The following is an 8,833-nucleotide window of genomic DNA, read 5'->3' on the forward strand; positions in this document are numbered from 1 at the left end:
GGCGGAGATTCACTCGTCTAGCGCAGACTGTCCCTCCAAAAATCCTACCGATTCCCGGCCGATCTCTCTTTAGTGGAATTTTGCTAGGAGTTTCTCAGCAGGTCGTATCTAAGCGTATCCATGTGTCTCTCTGACCCCGTTGTTGAGGAGGTACTGAAAGCGCTGCCTCCCCTCTCGCCGCCATGTTCTCTCGGTACTTGTTCTTGTTCTTGCTCTATATAGTTACCCAGTCTTCTTGTCCCCAGTCCTGCAAAGGAGTGTCCTCTTCCGCTATCTCCAGATCTCCTCCTTCACTAACAGCAGCTGGATCTGAAATAATTTTTAAAATTCAAAAAAAAGGTCAATGAAACAAAAAGTTCATTCTTTGAAAAAATAAATAAAATTAATAAACCCTTATCCAAGATAATGAAAAGAGAAGTGGGGGAAGAAAAACTCAAATAACTAAAATTAGTGATGAAAAAGGAAATATCCAGAGCCCAGGAGTCACAGCTGGTTCCTAGCCCAGTCTGTCTCTAAGTCGCCTGCCTCCTCTTCTTCCAACATGTCAGATGCCGCTGTGTCCTTCACTAAGGACTTTCTGGCTGGTGGAGTGGCCAGGACCATCTCCAAGACCCATTGAGTGGGTCCACTACTGCTGCAGATAAAACATGCCAGCAAGCAAATCACCACAGATAAGAAATGCAAGGGCATTATAGACTCCATGGTTTGTATCCCCAAGGAGCAGGGAGCCCTGTCCTTCTGGCATGGTAACTTGGTCAATGATACTTCCCCATCCAGGTTCTTAACTTTGCCTCCAAAGGTAAATACAAGCAGACCTTCCTGGGTGGTGTGGACAAGAGGACCCAGTTTTGGCACTACTTTGCAGGGAACCTGGCATCAGGTGGTGCTACAGGGGCCACATCCTTGTGTTTCCTATATCCTCTTGATTTTGCCTGACTCTGTCTAGCAGCTGATGGGGGAAAGCAAGAACTGAAATGGACTTCAAAGGCCTCGGTGACTGCCTGGTTAAGATCTAAAAATCTGATGGGATTAAGGGCTTGTACCAAGACTTTAATGTATCTGTGCAGGGTATTACTATCTACCAAGCTGCTTACTTTGGTATCTATGACACTGCAAAGGAAATGCTTCCAGATTCCAAGAACACTCACATCTTCATCAGCTGGTTGACTGCACAGTCTTCCACTGCCTAGCTGGGTTGACTTCCTATCTGTTTGATACTCTTCACAGCTGCATGATGATTCAGTCATGGTGAAAAAGAACTGACATCATATACACAGGCATGATTAACTACTGAAGGAAAACTGCTCATGATGAAGAAAGCAAAGCTGTTTTCAAGGTTGCATGGTCCATGGGTGGTACTGTTGTACTTGTCTTGTACAATGAAATCAAGAAGCTCATATAAGTTATTTCCTAGGTTTTTCCCACCTGTGAACAGACATGTTGTATTATATAATATATTTTGAGCATTCTGGATAGACTCATGCCTGTTTATCAATGGCAATCATTTGCTGGTTGAAAATGGGAAGCAATATTCACCTTAGGAGTTTTCTCTTAAAGCCCATTCCATAATGATGATGACAATAGAGATGGGATTCAATTATATTTTTTATTTTAGCCACTCCTGATAAATAACAAATTTGAAGAAATAAAAGTATCCAAAGGGGGGGGGGATATCACCATGGACACTACTGAAGTACAGATGATAATCATAAACTATTTTGAAGATCTATATTCCAAAAAATAGAAAATTATGAAGACATCAACAAATTTCTAGAGATATATTACCTACCCAAATTGAATCAGAAGGACATAGAAAATTTAAACAGATCAATTTCAAGCAGTGAAATTAAAGACACCATCAAAAGCCTACCAACAAAGAAAAGCCCAGGGGCAGAGAGATTCTCAGCCAATTACTACCAGATCTTCAAAGAAGAACTAACACCAATCCTCCTCAAATTATTCCATAAAATAGAAAAAGAGGAAACACTTCTAAACTCATTCTGTAAAACTAGTATCACATTGATATCAAAACCAGACAAAGACACACCAAGGAAAGAAAACTTCAAGCCAATATCCCTGATGAACATAAATGCAAAAAAAAAGAGTTCTTAGCAAAATATTGGCAAATTGAATACAAAAATATATTAAAATTATAATGCACCATGAGCAAATATGGTTCATCCCACAGATGCAAGCTTGGTTCAACATATAGAAATCAATAAATGTAATTCATCTTATCAATAGACTTTAAGGCAATAATCACATGATTTTCTCAATAGATGCAGAAAAAGCATTTGACAAAATTCAGCATCCATTTATGTTCAAAACACTACAAAAACTAGATATAGTATGAACATACCTCAACATTGTAAAAGTTATATATGCTAAAACCAAGGCCAACATCATTCTAAAGTGACAAAAATTGAAAACATTCCTTCTAAAAACTAAAACAAGGCAAGGATGCCCTCTTTGACCACTTCTATTCAACTCCATCTTGAAACTCTAGCCAGAGCAATGAGAAAGAAGAAAGAATTAAAGGTATACAAATATGAAAAGAAGAACTCAAACTATCCCTATTTGCCAATGGCAAGATTTTCTATATATTCTATATTTAGAAGACCCCCCTCAAAAAAAAAAAACCTCCACCAGAAAACTTCTAGAACTCATAAATGAATTCAGCAAAGTATCAGGATATAAAATTAATACACATAAAAAATTGCTTCCCTATATACAAGTGATGAATCAGCTGAAAGAAATTAGGAATACTATCCAATTCCCAGTAGGCATTAAAAAAATAAATAAAGTTTCAGAATCAATCTAGTGAAAGTGAAAGACCTATATAACAAAAACTACAGAGTGGTTAAAAAAAAAAAAACATGATGAAGACCTTAGAAGATAAATATCTCCCATACTCCTGAATAGGCAGAATTAATATTGTCAAAATGGCCATACTACCAAAATCTCTACAGATTTAATGCAATTTCTATTAAAATTCCAATGACATTCTTCATAGAAATGGAAAAAGAAGTCATACAATTCACTTGGAAAAATAAGAGATCAGAATTGCCAAAGAAATCCATAGAAAGAAAAGTGAAGCAGGAAGCATCACAATTCCAGACCTTAAATTATGCTGAGGAGTTATAGTAACAAAAACAGCATAGTATTGGCACCAAAATAGAATGAAGACCCGTGGTACAGAATAGAAGACACAGAGGAAAGTCCACATAAATACAATTATCACATACTAGACAAAGGTGCCAAACACATATTGGAGAAAAGAAGCCTCTTCAACAAATGGAGCTGGAAAAACTGAAAATCTATATATAGAAAAATGAAATTAAACCACTATCTCTCACCCTGCACAAAACTCAACTCAAAGTGGATCAAGGACCTAGGAATTAGACCAGAGACCCTGCACCTACTAGAAAAAAATATAGGCCCAACATTTCATCATGTCAGCTTAGGAATTGAATTCCTTAACAGGACTCCTAAAGCACAAGAAGTGAAATTAACAATAAGTAAATAAGATGATATCAAACTAAAAAGTTTCTTCACAGCAAAGAAAATCATCAAGAATGTAAAGAGAGTCTACAGAATAGAAGAAATTTTTTGCCACCTTAGATAAAGAATTAACCTCTAGGATATACAAAGACCTCAAAAAAATTAACACCAAAAAAAAATAATAACCTAATCAATAAATGGGCAAAGGACCTGAACAGACACTTCACAGAAGAAATATGAATGGTCAACAAATATATGAAAAAAAGTTTCAACATCTCTAGCAATTAGAGAAATGCCAATTCAAACTACACTGAGATTCCATCTCACTCCAGTCAGAATTCTCAAGAATACAAGTAACACCATATGCTGCCTTCCTGGGAGCCCAGACCCAGAACCCACTGTGCTTGCCTCCTGGGGAGAGGAACACTGTGCCCTGGTTCCCTCTCCATCAATTGTGACTACACCAAAACCACCTCATTCTTAGGGACACTGCTGCCACCTCCACAGCCCTTTCCACGTGGTAATCTTCACTGTGGGATAACAGGGCCAGGAGGCAGCTTCCCATTGCATCACCACATGCCACAGTGTACCATCACTGAACAGGCCTCCCAACACCATCACACAGCCCATCTTTTCATCCCCATTTCTGAAAGTGGTGTCCTCCATCTTGGGACACCTCCACCACTATCTTGGGTTATCTCCACTACCACCTCCACCACCTTTATTTGGATCAGATTCCGTCATGGAACTCCAACTGAGGCCTGGAAGCCCAACAGCAAGGTACTTACAGGCTTGACACTACTGCCATCACTAGCTAGGGATGTGGCTGCTTCCATCTAGGGACAACCAGGACCTGGAAGAAGTTAAAAAGGTCCCTGTGGGCCCAGTTGCACCAGAGGTGTCCCTATTAGGGGTGCTAACAGTCATCATCCTGTTGCAGAGGTAACAGGGAGCCTCACATGGGCTGCCTCTCTTTTTCTTCTCCTAACAGCCAACTTCTATTGATTTCTCTTTCACTCATCCTATAATCTAATACCTCTATATTCTTACATCCCATCTCATAAATATCACATGCTACCCCACTTTCTCTCTCTGTCCACCACTAGAAACTGTTAACACTTATGCAAACCTACTGGCTATATGGTAGAAGATAACCGGACATGTCGTTTCTGTTTATAGCAGCAAAACTGTAAGTGTCTAAATAGAAGCTAATTGATTTATGGCTACATATTAGTTGCATTGGGTGCTGTAAACATTGATCTCCCCCTTAAAGGTGAGGTATTCCTAATCTTCAGGGACACTACAAGATTATAGGGTAGAAACTGCAATACCTCAGATCCACACTGCAAGATAGGAAGACATATAGTCAACATGAAAATCAAGGGAGTAAAATGCCTCAAACAAACCAAGATAGCATAACAATAGAATCCATTGACAGCACATTACATGAAATGACAGAGAAGAAGTTTAGAATGTACATAATTAAAAATGATCTGCAAATTAAAGAATGACCTAAGTCCAGAACAACCCACACCAGCCTGTGCAGGACCCAGGCTCACAGGAAGCCTGGTCCACCCCTCCCCCAGCAGGGCAGACACCTGCCACAGCCTAGCCTCTGGCGCAGGACTCCCCTCCCAACCAGCAGACTACCAAGGGAGGTCAAGCCAAGTGACCCAGATCCATCCACACTGGCCAGTGCAGGTCCCAGGCTCACAGGAGACCCTGTACACCCCCAGCAAGGCAGACACCCACCAGAGCTTACCCTCTGGCACAGGACTGCACCTTCTGATCAACAGACTACCAAGGGAGGTCAAGGCCAACAGCCCAGATGCACCACTCCAACTTGTGCAGGTCCCAGACTCAGGTTGCAGTAGCATTCATTGAGGGACACCAGCAGGGTCTGGAAGCCCAACATCAAGGTGAGGTACAGACAATCTACACAGGTATACAATATAGGAATGACACTATAATATCTCAGATTCACACTGCAAGAAAGGAAGGCACATAGACAACATGAAAAAATAAGGATTATGGGACAGCATCAAAAGACCAAATCTAAGAGTTACTGGGATAGAGGAAGGCACAGTTTCAAACCAAAGGAATGCATAATTTCTTCAATGAGAGAATATCAGAAAATTTCCCAAGCATGAAGAATGAATTGAAAAACCAAATACAAGAGGCTTATGGAACACCAAATGTACAAAATTACAACAGATCTACACCAAGTAACATTATTATGAAAATGCCTAGTATACAGAATAAGGATAGAGTCTTAAAAGCTGTAAGAGAGAGGATTCAGATTACATATTGGAGAAGACCAATTTCTATCTCAGCAGATTTTTTAACACAGACCCTCAAAGCCAGGAGATCTTGGGAAAACATATACCAAGCTCTGAAAGAAAATGGATGCCAACCAAGCATCTTATATAAAACTAAACTAAGTTTCAGATTTGATGATTAAATAAAAACCTTCCATGATATACAAAAGTTAAAAGAATTTACAACTAGAAAGCCTGCACTACAGAACATCCTCAGCAAAATATTACAAGAAGAGGAAATGAAAAACAATGATGAAAATCAGTAGAGGGAGGGATTACACTAAAGGGAAATCTAATCAGAGGAGAAGCCGAGTCACATTAAATACCAAAAATAAACAAAAATGGCTAAGAATACAAATCATGTCCCAATAATAACCCTGAATGTTAATGGTCTAAACTCACCAATCAAAAGACATAGACTAGCAGATTGGATTAAAAAAAAAAACAACAACAATATGCTGCCTTCAAGAAACTCATCTCAGAGGAAAAGACATCTACAGATAAAAAGTAAAGGGTTGGGAAAAATCATACCACTCACATAGACTGTGGAAGCCAGCAGAGGTTTCCATCCTCATATCAAATAAAGTAGACTTCAAACTAAAGTCAATCAAAAAAGATAAAGAAGGACAGTACATACTGCTTAAGGGAACCAGAAACCAGCAAGACTTAACAACTATAAATATATAAGTTCCAAACAATGAAGCATCTACATTCATCAAACAAACTATTCTCAAGTTCAAGAGTCAAATAGACCACAAAACAATAATTTTGGGTGACTTTAACTCACCTTTTCCATCACTAGATTGATCTTCCAAACAAAAGCTAAACAAAGAAACTATAGAACTCAATAATACAATGAATAACTTAGAGTTAACTGACATATAGAATATTTCATCCTTAAACAAGAGGATACACTTTCTTCTCAGCAGCACATGAATTCTTTTCTAAAATAGACCATATACTATGGAACAAAGAAACTCTTAGCAAATATTAAAAAAAAGTAGAGATACTACCTTGCATTCTATCAGATTATAATAAAATGAAATTAGAAATCAATGATAAAATAAGAAATAAAGTCCACCTAGAGACTAAATAATATGCTACTGGATGAAAAATGGGTTACAGAAGACATCAAGGAGGAAATTAAAAAGTTTTTAGAGGTGAATGAGAACACAGATACAACATATTGATATATCCGGGACACTATGAAAACAGTTCTAAGAGGAAAGTTCATTGCATGGAGTTCATTCCTTAAAAGAAGAAAAAGTCAACAAATAAATGACTTAACACTACATCTCAAAGCCCTAGAAAATAAAAAAGAACAAATCAACACCAAAAGCAGCATAAGACAGAACATAATTAAAATCAGAGCTGATATCAATGAGATTGAAACAAAAGAAACAATTGGAAAAAAATTACAAAACAAATAATAAATAAATAAAATTGACAGACCCTTAGCCATGCTAATGAAGAGAGGGAGAGAGAAAACTCAAATCACTAATACACCTGATGAAAAAGGTAATATCACAACAGACACTACAGAAATACAGAAGATAATTAGAAATTATTTTGAAAACCTGTATTCCAATAAAATAAAAAATATCAAAGGCATTGACAAATTTCTAGAATCATATAATTTTCCCAAATTGAATCATGATGATATACAGAATTTAAATAGATCAATTTCAAGTGACAAAATAGACAATGCCATCAGAAGCCTACCAACCAAGAAAAGCCCAGGACTAGATAGATACACAGCCAAGTTCTACAAGACCTTTAAAGAAGAACTAATACCAATACTTTCCAGTTTATTTCAGAAAATACAAAAAAGGAAGAACTTCCAAACTCATTCTATGAGGCCAGTATCACTCTGATTCCAAAACAAGGCAAAGACACATCGAAAAAAAAAAAAAAAAAGAAAAGAAAACTTCAAACCAATATCTCTAACGAACATAGATGCAAAAATTCTCAATGAAATTCTGGTAAATCGAATACAAAAACATATCAAAAAGATCATGCACCACAATCAAGTGGGATTCATCCCAGGGATGCAAGGTTGGTTCAACATATGGAAATCAATAAATGTAATTCATCGCATCAATAGACTTAAAGATAATATGATCATCTCAATAGATGCAGAAAAAGCATTTGACAAAATACAGCACCCCTTTATGTTCAAAACACTAGAAAAACTAGGGATAAGAGGAACATATCTCAATGTCATAAAGGCTATCTATGCTAAGCCCCAGGCCAACATCATTCTAAATGGAGAAAAATTGAAGGCATTCCCTCTAAAAACTGGAACAAGACAGGGATGCCCTCTTTCCCCACTTCTACTCAACATGGTTCTTGAAACACTGGCCAGAGCAATTAGACCGATGAAAGAAATTAAAGGGACACATATAGGAAAAAAACTCAAATTGACACTATTTGCTGATGATATGATTCTATACCTGGAAGACCCTAAAAGTTCCACCAGAAAATTCCTAGAACTTGTAAATGAATTCAGCAAAGTAGCAGGATATAAAATCAACACCCATAAATCAAAGGCATTTTTGTATATCAGTGACAAATCCTCAGGAAGAGAAACAAGGAAAACTCAATAGCATAAAAAAATGAAATATTTGGGAATCAACTTAACAAAAGAGGTGAAAGATCTATATAATGAAAATTACAGAACCCTAAAGAAAGAAATCAAAGAAGACCTTAGAAGATGGAAAGATCTACCTTGCTCTTGGATAGGCAGAATTAATATTATCAAAATGACCATACTTCCAAAAGCACTATACAGATTTAATGCAATTTTGATCAAAATTCCAATGATATTCTTCATAAAAGTAGAAAAAGCAATCATGAAATTCATCTGGAAAGATAAGAGACCCAGAATAGCTAAAGCAATCCTTAGCAGGAAGAGTGAAGCAAGTGGCATCACTATACCAAACTTAAACTATATTACAGAGCAATAGTAACAAAAACAGCATGGTATTGGCACCAAAACAGACTGGTAGACCAAT

At 37.3% G+C, this 8,833-nt stretch overlaps 1 pseudogene; it reads left to right on the forward strand.

Annotated features, from left to right (window-relative positions):
- Positions 1-541: 541 nt before the first annotated feature.
- Positions 542-1,402, forward strand: LOC107155348 (annotated as a pseudogene).
- The last annotated feature ends 7,431 nt before the right edge of the window (positions 1,403-8,833 follow it).

Source organism: Marmota marmota, unplaced genomic scaffold (genome assembly GCF_001458135.2).
Source record: "Marmota marmota marmota unplaced genomic scaffold, marMar, whole genome shotgun sequence".
NCBI lineage: Eukaryota > Metazoa > Chordata > Mammalia > Rodentia > Sciuridae > Marmota > Marmota marmota.